We start from the raw sequence: 16569 nt of genomic DNA on the forward strand, positions 1-16569 counted from the left end.
ACTGCATGTGATGGATTTTGCTCAGGTACACAGAGAACGGAGAGGGGAGACAAAACTGATGAATTAATCAGAGCTTCCACCAGTCCTATTTTTGGGGTGCTAAATGGATAGTCACATCCAGGAACAAAAAACAGGATCAAATTTTATTCTTGGAAGCAATTAGCTTGACAAACAGTAAGTGTCATGGTGGATCACAGCTGCACAGGATAATATAGTTAATGGCTTATATATAATCTGGGAAATATCAAGAAGGAACAGGGAGGCTGTATTACCTCTGTGACTGCTACTAAATCACTGTGTCCAGTTCTGCTGCCAACATTTCAAAGACATTCACAAATGGGTTCAAGAGAGAACCATGAGCGCGACAACAAGACTGAAAAACATCACTAGTAATAAAAGATTTACAGAGGTCAATCTATTTAGTTTGTCAAAAAGAAGATTGTCACTGAATGACAATCTATTGCCCGCTACATGGGGGGGGAAGGAATTTATTATTAGAATTCTTCTCAAAGGTGTAACAAAATCTAACAGGACAAAAATGAAAAATAAATATATGCAGGTTAGAAATAAGGCACTGATAACTGAACGCTGATAAAATATACTTACAGTGCATTATTACCCAGGATTACAGTGGGTGTTTGTAGGGGTAGAAGAAGACATTTTCAGATTAAGACTGGAATTTTTATTTTTATTTTTTTCATACATATTCAAAAGCTCAGACATCACTGATGACTTGGAAGCAGGAATTTATTCACTGCAGTCTAATAGCCTATTTTACAATAACAGCAGGCTAGATCATTATGAAGCCTCTCCCTTCCCACAATGGAAACCAACCAACCAAAAAAAAACCCAACAAATCAACCCAGAAAAAGAGGGAAAAGTTAAAAGGAATAAAATTCTTTTTTCTTAATCGTGATCTTCAATGCACCCCATTAATCTCTCCTCTTGAGGTTCTCCAATTTTATCTTCATACATCACTAAACATCTATTAAGTCTTATCTTTTGTATGGAACAACTTTCAAGGTTCTTCAAGTCTAGAGAAATATATATTCTGATCACTGCTAATATTTGGTTTTTCTTACTGCTCTAAATAAATCTGACACATATGTTTAATACATAAGTTTCCATGGAAGAACAGGAGCACATCATAAAGTCATTATCTTTTTCTCATTAGTACCCGAATTTCTTCACACATCACTAAGTGATGGTTTCCTTAGAAAGACAGAAAAGAAAAATAGACAATTATTGCTCATGTCAAGGTAGGTGTCGTGGTTTGAACTGACCCACATAGCTCGTTCACTCACTCCCCCCCCCCCTTTTTTTTTTCCCCTCTTTCTTTCCTTCCCCCCCCCAACCCCGCTCCCAGAGGGATGGGGAGGAGAATTGAGAGAATGTAACTCCCACAGGTTGAGATAAGAACAGCCCAGTAACTAAGGTATAACACAAATCACTACTGCTACCACCAATGATAATAATGATAAGATAAAATAACAAGAGAGGAGAATACAATACCACCACCGAATGAGTTCGACCCCCCGGAAGAGAGCCCATGCCCTTCCCGGTCACTCCCAGTTACCTCCCTGGGCATGACGTACTGTGGTACGGAATACCTCTTTGGCTAGCCTGGGTCAGGTGTCCTGTCTCTGCTTCCTCCCAGCCTCCCCTCGTCCCTGGCAGAGCATGAGACTCACGAAGTCCTTAGCCAGAATAAACATTACTTAGCAACAATTAAAAACAATCGGTGTTATCAGCTCTATTCCCAGGCTGGAAGTCAAAACACAGTGCTGCACAAGCTACTAAGAAGGAGAAAAACTGCTACTGGTGAACCCAGGACAGTAGGACCAAAAATGTCTTGAGCACTTCATAAAAACATCAGGAATCAAAGGCATAGCTGAAAAGACCATGAGATGGAATAATCACTTTTGAAATTCCTTCAAACTCTGAGATACATTGACAGGAATCAAATTGAGCACAAGAATGGAAGAGTTTCTCAAAAGTAGTTTCCTAACAGAGGGAATCAATGACAAAAACAAATCAATGGCCAAAACCAAAAATCCCTTCTGTCTTAATGCACACCTGGTTATCTCTAGACTCTCCTCCATGAGGGCAATGCATACTATTTTCTACCATCACACTAAACACTAAGTCCTGCACATGGATACTCTTGGTTCTTCCTGGTTTTGAAATACTGATGAATCAACATTCAGCTGCACTGACAAAAAAACACAGTGTAAAACCAGTCAAAAGTAACATTCATTTGCCATAGAAGGAACTCTCAATTTCCAAAACTACAAATCATTTCAGCTGAAATTACACTACATTAAATTTCCTCTGCTTGTGCACAAAACATGATCTAATACAAGAACAGAAATGCCTTCAAGCACTTTGCAGAGAAAAAATACGAGTAGTCCTAGAATATTCTTATCATTGAAAAGCCATATGTTCTCCATCAGTCATTGATTTCCAAAACATATTACAGACAGAAAACAACTCCTAATATGAATTGGTTTTTATACATAAACAGGTTAAACCAGAAGAGACCACTGTGATCATCTAACATAGAAAGAACCAAGGGAATTTTCCAGCTTAGCTCCTGTTTGAAATAAACCAATTAACTTAGCAAATCATCCAACACCAATGCAAAAGCATCCAGTGGTGTGAAGCAACCACAAATTCTAGTAAGTTCTTGCAAAAATTAATTTCCCACCATGTAGATGAGGCCCTCAGTGATACGGTTTAGTCGTGGACTTGGCAGTCCTGGGGTAATGGTTGGACTCGATGATCCTAAAGGTCTTTTTCAGCCTACCTGAGTATGATTCTGTGATTAAGAACGTGCATGCTATTTCTCCTTTAACTGTGTCTAAACTTAAATCTTAGTCAAGTGCCCTTCTTAAACCTTGACCTACTACTTGGAAGAGCATTCTTCTAATGCAAAATTTGCTAGGGCACAAATAACACTGCATTTAGCATTCATTCAAGACTTTAGGCATCTAATGTCAGTTTTCACATCTTTCTTAAAGATTTTTTGTAAGTTTGATGAAGTTTGGGGAAGAATTTGAATAATTACATAATTGTCAAATATTTTCTAGTCAGATGCACAGAAAGATCTCTATTTAGGTAATAAAGAAGAGGGCTAAAAGGTTGCTGCAACAGAAGCATAAGGTATCTTCCCTAGTTCCCTCAGCAATGCACTTGTTTATACTTTTAGACTCCAGCATGCTGCCTAATCACATTGCACACAGTAGGAGGCATGATGTGCTTCAATGGTATACTGGTAGAGGTATCCTTGAGCAATTAATTATTCCAGTAGCAGATGAATTTCAGTGGCTTATATAACCCACCCTGCATTCTTCCACTGGGTTTATGCAAAACTGGTGTAAGCTTTGCATGGCACTGGTTTCCAAAAGATATACTCCTTGCAAGGCTGTGTAAGATTCACAAATTAAAACTAAAAACCTGAGGGATGAATGAGAGATCGAATTATATATATATAAAAAAAAAAATTACAAAAGTCTTTGGTCACAATTAACAGTTGTATATCTGTAACTTAGCAATTCGGTGAACATGCCAGCTGCCAAGCAGCACTCTCCATGATTTGTGTGCTGAGAAACAACCATCCTTCCCTTCCCAACATGAAACACTGCTATACTCTTTGAACATAATATACAGAAATTCTATTTACACTTCCCCATAATTAGGGGTAGCACACTTACATTTAGTATCTTTTGGCGTCTTATAGAAAGTATAAAGGTTAGTAACGCCTAACTGAGAATCCTGTTTCATCTCTCTAGAAGTGACTAGCCTTTTAACACTTTAATGAGTTATGATCATTATTGTGTGATTAGCACCACTTGCAAGACATGAGATTAGTTTTCCTCTACTTGACACACAATAAACCACATGTGTACACAATGTATTCCAGCAAAGAGTAAGACTGAGAGACTCAGATGGAGCTATGCAGTCTGGAAATAGGATGTATCGAGCTCAGTCAATCAACTGAAAAATGTGTTAATTTTACACAGGCCAGAGGAGGACAGTACTGTGCTAGCAAACAACATTCACACCTACCAAACTCACTAGGTACTTGCTAGCTATTTGATTCGTAATAACATCTCCATCCTCCAAGTGTCTATGAATAACCTGTGATAACCAGCTGAGACTAGTAGGGATAACAGACCAACAGAAACACAAATCCCTAACATGTCACTGTATATTATTAACATCTTAACTTTCTGTTACAAATTCATTTTTCCCTACTGTTTGTGATCTTGCATCACCTCAGCTTCCACAATTGCTCTGTCCCCTGCAGAGCTATCCCCGTCGAAGCTCAATCTCTATGCCCTCACTGTTACCTTTTTCATTCCTCCTCTCCCTCATCCTGCAAGCACAAAGTTCACTCTACCTCCCTACAGACCAAGTTGCTCCATTGTATTTCATGACTGTGCCAAGTCCCCTTTTCCCCTTCCTTTATTCATGCTCCTTTCATAAATTGCACACAATCATGATCCTTTGAATACATCTTCCCTTCTGTCACCCAAGTTCTATACATGCCCCACTTTGTTACACAGCACAGCCTAGAAGGCCAGCTCTCAGTGACAAATTATTTAAGAACTATTTAAAACATATTCCGTATTTGCAAAAAACAGGACTTCATGGGAGAAGCCATGGCTGCAAATTCCAGTTATAAGAAAAAAATAAACAAATGAAGAGAACTTACAATTAGAATTAAAAGATCTGAACATCTGCACTCTGCCACTTGGCAATACATAGGCCTTTCTCTCTATAGGGCTGAGATACGAGAAAGTCTTTCTTCAGCTTGATCTGTACAAAACCTGAATGGCACAACAAGCAAAAGAGGTCTTATTTAAACAATACCTGTGGTACCCTCTCAGTTTATCACAAACTATCTGTAACTTTCTTTACAAAACAATTTGTAATGAAGGGTTAAAGGTATGCCAGCAACAACATCAGCACTTACACAGTGAAGTCTGAAACTTTGATTTAGCAGTCTATTAACCCAATAAAAAAAAATAAAATCCTTTGTTTTTTTAAGGAAACGTTATAATTTCAAAAACTCGATGGATTATACACGAAATCAAACTTTCCAAATCGTGCTATATTTACAAGGTGCTTATGTATTTTTCATTGTAAATACATTCATAAGAACAAGGGAAAAAAAGTTAAAAGCCCTCTGATTATTTAAGGTGAATTTAAAACTTTTTTTAAAATACATAACACATATACATATAAATAATATGGTAATAATTATTTATTATTTATTTATGTATATGTTTATACATCTAAATAATAGGCAATATATATCTCAATATATGATATACATTACATCATATATAATGATCTTTTGCTCTTCTGTGAATGCTGTAGTTTCACATTTTACATTTGTAGAAGTAGATATCATTAGGCACTTTCTCAGAGTAACAGTGAGGTAGACTAAATACAAAACCTGTAGCAAGCTTTGTCACGTATCAGAGAACTTGGAAGGTGAAAAATGGAAGTTTATTTTAAAGTAAATTGGAAGAAAAGGCAAATGGCTATTATAAGGGGCAAAAAACTGTTTTCTTCTTTTCCTGAGCAAGCACAAGTGCCCCAAGTCGCTTAGATGCTAGCCAAGTATGAGCAGCCAAACATGAGGTTCAGTTGTGAAAGCAACACTTAAGCATTTTGCTGTCCAATATGCGTTAACGTCAAAGCAAATAGCAAACGGCACGACTGAAAAGAACAGCCAAAAGGCAAATCCAGGATCTGGCCTGTGCTGGCCAAAGGCAGTGACTCAGCTATGGTGACAGCACAGAGTACGAGATGGATGCAAATCCTGTAGTCGACAGAATTGCTACTCTAGTGCTGAAAACTGATGACTTTAACAAATACAGCTGAAAGAGGGCTCTTCTGCAGTCTTGACCATTTCCTTGCTGGTGGGTTGGACAGGATGAATCATCAACTTGGATGAGTAGGCATCAAGTGGAATGGCTTAACTGTGAGCCACTCGGTCCTTCATTCTACATAGAATAACCTTTTGACTATTGGGTATGGAAAATCATGAGGGGAAAGGAGGGGCAGCCATGAGGTGTGAGGGGCAGTCATTAGGGCCGCTCGTGAGGGGCAATACTGAGAGGTGCTCGTGAGGGGCAGGCGTGAGGGTAGCTCATGAGGGCAAGGCATGAGGGGGGCTTGTGAGGGGCAGTCATGAGGGGTGCTTGTGAGGGGCAGGCATGAAGGGGGCTTGTGAGGGGCAGTCATGAAGGGGGCTTGTGAGGGGCAGTGATGACGGGAGCTCATGAGGGTCAGGCGTGAGGGGAGCTCATGAGGGGCAGGCATGAGAGGTGCTTGTGAGGGGCAGGCATGAGAGGTGCTTGTGAGGGGCAGGCATGAGAGGTGCTTGTGAGGGGCAGGCGTGAAGGGGGTTTGTGAGGGGCAGTGATGACGTGAGCTAGTGAGGGTCAGGCGTGAGGGGGAGCTCATGAGGGCACTCATGAGAGATGCTTGTGAGGGGGACTCACCAGAGGTGCTTGTGAGGGCCAGATGTGAGGGATCTCATGAGGGCCAGGCGGGAGGCGTGCTCCTGAGGTGCAGTCATAATGGGCAGTCATGAAGGGAACTTGTGAGTGGAGTTTGTGAGGGGCAGTCGTTAGGGGAGTTTGTGAGGGGCAGTCGTTAAGGGAGTTTGTGAAGAGCGCTCGTGAGAGGTGCTCATGAGGGGAGCTTGTGAGAGGCAGTCATGAGGGGAGCTTGTGAGGGGCAGTCATGAGGAGCAGGTGAGAGGGTAGCTGGTGAGGGGCGGTTGTGAGGAGCAGTCATGAGGGGATTTCATGAGTGGCACTTGTGAGGGGCAGGTGTGAGGGGAGTTTGTGAGGGGCATTCATGAGGGGAACTCATAAGGGGAGCTCATGAGGGGCATTTGTGAGTGGCAGTCAAGAGGGGAGCTTGTGAGAGGTACTCATGAGGGGCAGTTGTGAGGGGAGATGAGGGATGGCCATGCAGGCTGAGGGGAGATCATGAGGGGAGAGCAGCGGCAGCAGTAGGCCATGAGGGATGACCTTGAGGGGAGATGAGGGGCAGCTGTGAGCAGCAGGGGTGGCAGCTATACAGAGTAGGCTACTGTGGGGGGTAGATGAGGGGTGATTATGAGTGGAGATCATGAGGTGCAGCCGTGAGGGGAGATCAGTTTGCCCTTATTGATATGGTTTAGTGGTGGGTTTGGCAATCCTGGGGTTACAGTTGGACTTGATGATCTTGGAGGTCTTCTCCAACCTAGCTGATTCTATGATTCATAAGGAATAAGTGATGGCTTTTCATGAACAGTGACCTTGCTTAATGCATAAAGGAAATGCATAATTTCTTTCTCCAACACATTCAGTTAAAAGTAACATCAGTTAAGGATTAATTTAGATTTGATAATAATCAAAAACCTCAGGTCATCTAAAATAACATCTTGCCCTCTGATGCTTATGAACATTTATGAAATATCAGAAAGCTTTGACTGTTCAGCATCTTCTGTATTTCCTGTTTTATAAGACAGTTAATGTTATATCATATGCATGGGGAGGTCTAAAAAGCCACACAATATGCCAGTGAACTACATGAGTATTGTTACTAACTCAGAAAATGTAATCTTTCATGCATGTGAGGTAACTCAAGACTGACCAAGAGTAACTAAACTACAGTGCACGGCTAATTCTGTTGCCATTTCAGCTCATGGAAAGATTAACAGTGCAGTAACAAGCTTGAAAAAGAAAACAAAAGTGAGTTGTAATCGTTAGAATCATAGAATACTTAGGGTTGGAAAGGACCTTAAGATCACCTAGTTCCAACCCCCCTGCCATGGGCAGGGACACCTCACACTAAACCATGCCACCCAAGGCTCTGTCCAACCTGGCCTTGAACACTGCCAGACATAAGAGCATTCACAGCTTCCCTGAGCAACCCATTCCAGTGCCTCACCACCCTAACAGGAAAGAATTTCCTCCTTATATCCAATCTAAACTTCCCCTGTTTAAGTTTTAACCCGTTACCCCTTGTCTTATCACTACAGTCCCTAATGAAGAGTCCCTCCCCAGCATCCCTATAGGCCCCCTTCAGATACTGGAAGGCTGCTATGAGGTCTCCACGCAGCCTTCTCTTTTCCAGGCTGAACAGCCCCAACACTCTCAGCCTTCATACAGGAGGTGCTCCTTGTGCTACCACAGTAATTAAAAAAAGATGGGGTTTTTTGACTGTTGCAATGGAAGTACTATCATATCTTATATATAAAAAAAAAATGGGAATAGCACTGGAATGTTAGTTATAATTATACACTACAAACTATAGAAATTGTCACTGTAAGGATTATGGCTAATTTCTCATTATAAAGTTTTTACATATACACCTTAGAGGGGAAAAAAAAGGCACTAAAATTACTTTCAAAATCTTGGACTATTTCATTGAAATTAAAAGCTGAAATTAAATATTTGCTTATTTACTGCTCTTCATTTGTTTGACTGATTAATTATTAACTTACAGTCTCCTCATCTGTACAGGAAGTATCCAGAAGACCACTCAAGGAAACCAGCATTTTAGTGAAAGTGTTTTCCTCAGGCAATCACACTGCCTTGAACAGAATAAAAGAGGGACTCTTCCACTCCCACATTCTGGCTGACATTATCAGTCCCTGATAGGGGACAAGTATTGGTACTGTTTCAGCTCTGTGTGTAAATTCCCATATGTCCTTTTGCTATATTTGGCCCATAACACAATTTTCTACCAATCTTTTCATTACTAAATCATTTTATCATAGTTGAAATAGAAATCAACATAGCAAAACAATTTCTATGAATTCAACGAAATCTAACCAAAATACTGACTGTTCTCCATCTATGCGTAAGTAGGACAAAAACCAAACAAGGAGCTGTTCCAAGTCTCTTACAGTTCACTCCACCTAAGGGTGGAGTCTATCCCACGGGACTGCAGGATTAAATATCAGTACCAGATGTTAGCAGGGATGGTCACTTGTTTAGGTTATCCCTGCCTCTGATGGCTGTGCTGCACCTGTGTTTTCTTCATGGTATCAGACAAGTCAGAATGAGGGTTCATATGATGCATCCCCTTGTCTTAACAGGCCAGTAATTCTAAGGGGTGATTAGGACTTTTTAACTCTAATTAGTTATACTTTATCAACACTAAGGAATCAGATTAGCAACATAACTTTTCTATATGAGTAGCCTTCTGAACTTGGCCCATAAATATGCCATGTAAATGAAAGGAAGTTCGCTTCCAAGATGTAATTTGGAGAAGCTTGTTTTTAAAATTTAACTTAATGAGTCATTTACAAAAACTGAGTTTCAGATCCATAGCAAACTAAGATATCTCACCTTTGTTTCAAAAGCAGGGAAGCAAAACTATCCAATCTAATCTAAATTTGGTAAGCAGCAAATAACCGTAAATTAGACCTCTGCATTAAGAACAATGAGCATCTGCAAACCAAGCTGTATCTGCAGATCCAACAAAGTCAGTATGACTTTGCAGTATTTTAAACTTCCTTAGTAATTCCTGCGATTTGGGGCAGTCTACTCAAGAAGAGAATGGCTGTTTCTTTTGTGATGGGATTGTAATGAAGAGATACACTGTGAAGTATTTCACAGGTATAAAGTTTTTAAATACTGGAAAAAGCACCTAAGATAATCATTGAATTAGCATGTATTTACTCTCAAGTCATGTGAATGAAATGCTTGCTGCACTATATACACAGAACAGTTTGTGCAACGGTACTCAAAGATGTGGCTCTAAAAGTGCCAAGCACTCTCAGCAGCACTCAAGCACCAAACAGGTTGCAATCCCTAAGAAGCTTTTACAATCCAAAGTGTTATCAGGACAATATAAGGCAGCAGCATTGCACTCAAGTCCACAAATTCCTAGCAACAATGTGAAGCATTTTCAGTCTCTGTATATCCTCCCCTGTGTTTATCCAGTGCTGATACACACCAGGTTTCAAAATGACCACTTACATCACTGGTATGTGTGCTTCCACTGCTTGAATAAAATCCCACTACCTATCTTCTCAAGTACACAAAGAGGCTCTGTATCACACGTATCTATAATTTGAGTCCTCCATCTTCATAAAATGTCTCATTACCAACAAAATACAACTTTTTATTTTCCCTCCAGTTTCCTCTGCTTGTTCTTCTTCTGGTACCTCTGCCGCAATCGTCCCATAATGTTTCACAGCTGATAGTGCAAGAGCATTGCATTCCATATCCATCCCTAGTTTTCCGGAGTATGCCCAGTTCTATGGCTGTTTCATTTCCCTCCAGTATATAGCTATTCTCTGCTGAAAGGCTACATATACGACAGCTGAACCAACATACACACACATATATATGTTGCGCTACAGTAGTTACTACTTATATTGCAATGGTTGTATTAATATATATCACAGGCCTCAACTAGAAAAAAAAGGCCCTTTAAGTATGACCAACTAAAGGTTAAGAATCTGCTCAACTAGTATGTTCCAAAAATAAAAGTGACTGGTGACTCCAAACATCTCAGAGATTAATCATTCTTAACTGGCAAGCCCTCTGTAGGAACCTTCTACCTCAAAACTGGCATCTACAGATTTTCATAAGCACAGTCCCAATGTGTTTTACTTCAAGCAGTAGGGAGAAGATTTGTGGAATGTAAACTGTAGATAGATCCATTAAATCTGTCATGGTCTTTTAAATAATTGTGTCACATTTCAGATGGGTATTTCTCTGACGTAGCATATACTATAAATTAGAGGTGAGTGTTAATTGACCATTCCAAAATACAGTCTGCCTGCTGCAGCACAGGGATGTAAAAACCGAGTGTACATCAGAGCTATCTCCACAAGACAATGCTGAAGTAAAAAGATTTTGTCAAGTGTCTGGGAAATCATAGATGGATATTAGGCTTTCCCATGGCCTAAAAAGGTATTTTTAAAACTAGTTTTGTCTCTTTTTAAGTGTTGTGCTTTACACTAACAAACCATTAACAGATTGTGTTTGTCAACATAATCTGTAAAAACTGTTTTTTCTCACACTCCACAATAAAAAGCTGCCCTGTTAGAAATGCTGTTCTTGGCACAAGGTGTTAAGCCGAGTTCTGCCCCCACGCCTCCAGAGAACGGCTCAGCAGAAGCTAGCTCCCAAAACCGTTTTTAAAAAGAGGACAGGCCTGCTTTCCCAGATCATGTTTTCAAAGACAGGTTTAAATAAAAATCCTGTCTCATTATTTATAATGACTATTTCTAACCCATCATAATGAATCCAAAAAGGAAGCTATGCAAAACCAAAGAGCTTTTATATTAATTAACAAAGTAATTATATGTTGTGGTTATTTGCTTAACCAAGCTATTTCAGTCTACAGTGGTAACCCTGAGGAACCTGTGGTAGCCAAGTGCCAATACCACAATATTTGCCGTACACTGTATTAATCCACATGCCAAAAACATCAAAGGCTAAAGAAGTTTCAGAGACCACAGCAATATTCATTTTACCTGCTAATGGTGTCAGCTTCTTCAATCACATCCATTAGATTTAGAGAGAACCTAATGTACAAAGAAATGGAACAACAAGGAGTTAGAGAGGTGCAGCAACTATTCAAGATCATGTGGATGATAATGAACTAATGTACAAAGAGGGATCTGAGGGAAGTTTTCAGTGGTCAGGAACATTTTGGGTCAGTGAAATTTCCAGTATATGCAGAACTTTGAATCTAGTACCGTGAAGGACAGTGAACACATGAGCAAAGGTAATTCGTGATCAAAGCCAGCAATACCCATAGGATCAACACTGTGCTGAGGCCTCCTTTACAGCCTCAGCATAGCAAAAGTGCATGGCAGATCATGTTCTTGAGACACTAGCTCTAACAGAGCTGGCTCCTTTTCACATTGAGGAGGAAGCAAATGAAACATAGAGCAGCAGCAAGCAGAAATAAAAGCTCCTGGAATTAATAGGGTTCTGCTCCTTAGAATATGAAGTCTTTTTTGTCCTTCTAAGATAGGATAATGATGACTTCAGCTTGACAGAGGACAAAATTCCAAATAATAAAAGCATTTTCTAGCAACTGCAATATTCACAACAGCAGGATGATTTGGCATAGAAGACAGTAAGAGAAGGATGCATTATAAGCTACCCTTACATTGCCTTTAAAGTTTGATTCAGCCAAATGCAATGATTAACCCAGCCTATCATTTAAATGGGGAAATTCCGCAAGAAAGCGCGAGAGAAATATCAAGTAACATACTCCAAGTTAACTTTTTACTGTGTATATCTAGCAAATATTCAGCAATTTCCCTTGACTTTATTAAGCAAAACCAAATAGCCAGTATACAATGTAGAAGTGTAATATTGCTTCATTTTATTAAAATATTTGCATGTTTTCTCAACCCCTTTATGAAATTACGTGTTTGCCCATCACATATACATATCTTCCTCTCTCCAAATCTGCCTCCTGTTGTTCCTATTGCTCAAGGGCTTCAAAAAAACTAGAGCTGGCTCTTCAGTATATCCCTTTTTCAAATAGAAAAAGCACTAGTTTGTGAATGGCTTGTGACTACGTGCAAGTTAACAATGAACATAGAACATAGCTACCTAGAACACAAGGGACTCAACAGTGGCACTGATGTTCAGGTTTTTCTATAAAGCCTCTGGACAGGATAGCGAACAAGCAACAAGGCCTTGTTCTGCCACTACTGCATCAAAAAGACCAAAAGGGTTGTCACTCACATTTCTGTTGCCTTCCTCTTCCCCTACCACCACCTTTAAATATTTGCATGGCAATCATCACCTCATTATCCTGATTGAAATACACTGAAAGCTAGCATTTCAAAGAATTTAGCACAAGAAAAAACTGTCATGTATTACACTTCATTAAGTCAGCTACTGCTGGTTATGCAAGAAGAACTATTTCAATAATATTTAATTAAATCATTTATTCTATTACTAGATTGACAGTAGCTTCCATTATTTGGAGATAGCTTTTCAAGCAAGGTTTTCTCCATGATTTCATCCACTGGACAAGTAAAAGCATACAAAATGGAGATGCTAGAGAATTTCATAGCCAGATTTTCAACATTCTGTATTTTTATTCTGTCCTGGCTGTCACTCTCATTTCAAAGCCTGCTTTCTTTATGGATTTTTTTTTTCTTTGCCTGAGTTAGAAATGACTCATCACCTAACTTATGATGAAATGTTCCAACAATGGTACATTCGTCAATTGGAATAGAACCAAAGTCTTGAGGTACCCTTTCCTTGAAGCATCTTCCAACTATAAATACACTATCTGTTCCAGATAGGCATAAATTGAAACTACTACTCTTTCCTGTAAAGCTTCTGATCATGACCCTACTACATAAAATAAAGGGAGGGGTGAAAATCAGACTGCCTACATTGGATATTCTAGTCCCAGCCCATCAGCTAAAATACTTTTACTTTTTGCTACATAATGTTGGGAAAAGATTTTTACTTAGAAATCAAAAGGAAAACATCACCTCAACTAATGTGTTGTAAAAGTCTGACACAAAAAGAAGCTCCAATATAGAATCAGTTACCTAGATATCTCTTTCTTTACAATTTTGAAACTGAAAATAATGCAAAATGAGAATGACTGCAATAAAGCTCCAGTTCCTTATGTTGTTCTGAACGCAGTGCACCCTGATAAACATGATTCACAATTTTTAAACCAAATCTATTATTCTTTTACATGAAGAAGGTCAGTTATAAATGGAATTTTCCACCTATTCATCACTTCAACTCTTTTTTTCATCTAACGATTGCTATGTTGTACAACATATTCATAATCCTTAACAGTAGATTTAGCCATCATAAAGACCTGCTTGAACAAGCTGACAACAGAAGTGATATTTAAAATGCCTGTTAGTGACCATCAGTGAGACTAGTCTCCCCGTTTTCCAAGTGCCTGGGAACTGTGAAGTGCAACTGCCACTTCCAGTTGGAATGGGTTTCATGAAATCAGGAGCTCAAAACAGCATACTAGAAAGTAAAGGACAGAGGAAGGTAGTTAGCAGGCCAGGACTCATCTTCAGAGAAACAAAAATTGCATGCAATTACATTTCTTTTTGTTGATATAATTACTAAACATGGGAAGCTATTAAAATGTAAAATCAAAGTGACACTCTACAGTTTACAAACAGGACAGAAACAAATACTAACTACAACTTGCAGCATTTTCCCTACAGACCTGTATCTAATTGTATTTTAAGAGTGGAAAAATGTTGAGTTAGCTCTCTCTGAACTGTTGTTTCACCATAACAGGGGTAGTGTTTTGTGGATCTGCAAATATCCAAACAGCACTTACCTAGTGCTTACAGAAAATAGTATATTGCCACGCCAAGACAAAAAAAAAATATATATATATATATATACCCTTTTCAATATTTTTATATGTTTCTAAAGAAAAGTGAAATAAAAGCAGAAATTAGAAAATCAGAACAATCTGGGATGTTTTATAGAAGTTCCTATATTTGTATGTTTTAGCGCGCTTCCCAAACAAACCCAAGATTCATCATTTCATTTGTTAAAGGAATCTTACTAATTTCCAATCCAGCTAAGATGGCACACCCATGTCAAACACCAGAGCTGCAATCCAAAACTCCAGAACAGTCAGAGCCCACTGGGTCCCATTTTAAAAGCAGACTGACAGCAACTAAATTTCACTCTTCACTAACACCAGTTAGTGGTCTACTATACCCAAAAAGTCATGGGTGTTACCAATGCAATCAATAAAAGCTTTCCTATCACAAAAGCTACTAGGACTACTGGCAGTCTGTCTTGCATGAAAGACCCTGGAGAGAAGCCAGACCTAAGGAACGCCAAGTTTGCATTATCCTCTCTCCTGAAACCAGTCAAGACAGAAGAGCTTTCATGACTCACTGCCTAACCTCCTCACTGCAGATACCAGAAATATTCTGCAGTGTCCTGAACTCTAGAGTCATGAAGAAAAATCAGGATTTTTAGTCACAGTGACACTAACTATTCTGATTTGAAATATTTATTTATCCTGTAATAAGAATGTTTTAGACTTTGGCTATTTGTTTATCTGATGGGCTGAAGGCTACAAGAGCCAGCTATTACAGAAATACTTTGCTCTAATGTACCACAACAAAATACTTGAGACTTTAATTCTGTAATATAAAAACCTGCATCATTATTGAGATGATTTAATAAATGCTTTAAAACAGATGTGTTGACAAAACTTCAAATAAAGGGAAAAACCCCACCACACACATATACTGACAATGTCTTTCTGAACTATAACCAAAAGTTGCAGTATGCATGGAACTACTGGAACAATGCTGCTCTCCAGGAATAAACTAGCAACATCAGAAATGCCAACCCTCCCAAAAACCTGCAAGGGTCACCTGACCATTACTACATAAATACCATTTCTGTCATCACAGAACTTTAGGATAGTAAGTATATTTCACACATGAGAAAAAGAAGCTGAGAGAAATCCTGGGTGTTTTGCATTCTTCAGAGAAAGACAACTCTAGTATATCTTGGTGTACAAGATCACCTTGTAAAACTGAAAAAAAAAACCCAAAAAAAACTAAATAAGTAAAAACAAAAAACTATGCATTAGTACAGCCAGTTCAAAGATATTACACATGTGTGTATTTGTCACCAGAAGAGGGTCACTGAAATCAACACTGTCATTTACCAGGTCTCATTTCTTATTCAAAGGGATACATAGAAAAGACACAAATCCTTTTCTCACTCTGATCTATTATACAAAAGGAACAGATCAGTTCCTAAGGAAGGTATGGCATACAAAGCAAGCCCACCAAAGGAGAAAATAGGGCCATTAAGCACTTGTTCACTGGAAGAAGCTGACATACTTAGGAAGATTGACGGTGCTGCGAAGTCGCAGATGCTCCTTGCATTGCCTTTCTTGAACCAGAAGAGCCACTATTAGAGCCAGGACAAACAGAGCACACAATGTCCAAATACATCATCTTTATACCTGCAATGCTACGAAGCAAGTCTTTGAAGCCACATGAGAGATAAGGGTGCAGCAGTTCCAGACTAAGGCAAAATACAAATCACTTAAAGAGCACCCTCAAACTTGCCACACAAATAAAATTATAAAAGAAAAACTAGGTCAACATTTTGAGCCCACTGTTAGCTGTATTGACACATTTTCAGGAAAGCTATTATCCTGGAAAATACAATCAGCTGAAATTATGACAAAATCTATTCTTTAACCCAGTGTATCGTAAATTAAGGCTACAACAATTAACAGCATGTTGTATCTCGAAAATTGGCTGCTATTTAAGCAAAGAAACCCATGTAAGACGCATGTAAGGTTTGCCACTGGTCACAGCACACTGGGCTTCTGCATCACCATTCTGGCCATCACAGTTTAGTGAGTGTTATCAATGGAAATACGTAAGTCACCTGGCTGCCTTTCCTTTTCTCTCTCTTCCCACCATCTCACTAAGCCCATCTTCTCAGTGGGTTTTGCAACCTTTTACTTCTCCAGCCTCAAAACTGTGAGGAAAAACATTTCTACGCTTATTAAACAATGGAAATAAAAAAC

At 39.2% G+C, this 16569-nt stretch overlaps 1 protein-coding gene across 3 annotated transcripts in view; it reads right to left on the reverse strand.

Annotated features, from left to right (window-relative positions):
• OSBPL6 (oxysterol binding protein like 6) overlaps window positions 1-16569 on the reverse strand; it is a 100460-nt gene that overhangs the window by 63143 nt on the left and 20748 nt on the right. For 2 of the 3 annotated variants that reach the window (XM_065670252.1, XM_065670248.1), the window contains exon 2: window positions 11507-11557. The gene's annotated coding sequence lies outside the window, so the exon portion shown is untranslated. Of the gene's footprint in view, window positions 1-6518; window positions 6575-11506; window positions 11558-16569 lie in introns of those variants that run through there. The other variant, XM_065670250.1, reaches the window with a different exon arrangement.

The sequence above is a fragment of the Lathamus discolor genome, chromosome 3, assembly GCF_037157495.1.
Source record: "Lathamus discolor isolate bLatDis1 chromosome 3, bLatDis1.hap1, whole genome shotgun sequence".
In the NCBI taxonomy this organism is placed as follows: Eukaryota; Metazoa; Chordata; class Aves; order Psittaciformes; family Psittacidae; genus Lathamus; species Lathamus discolor.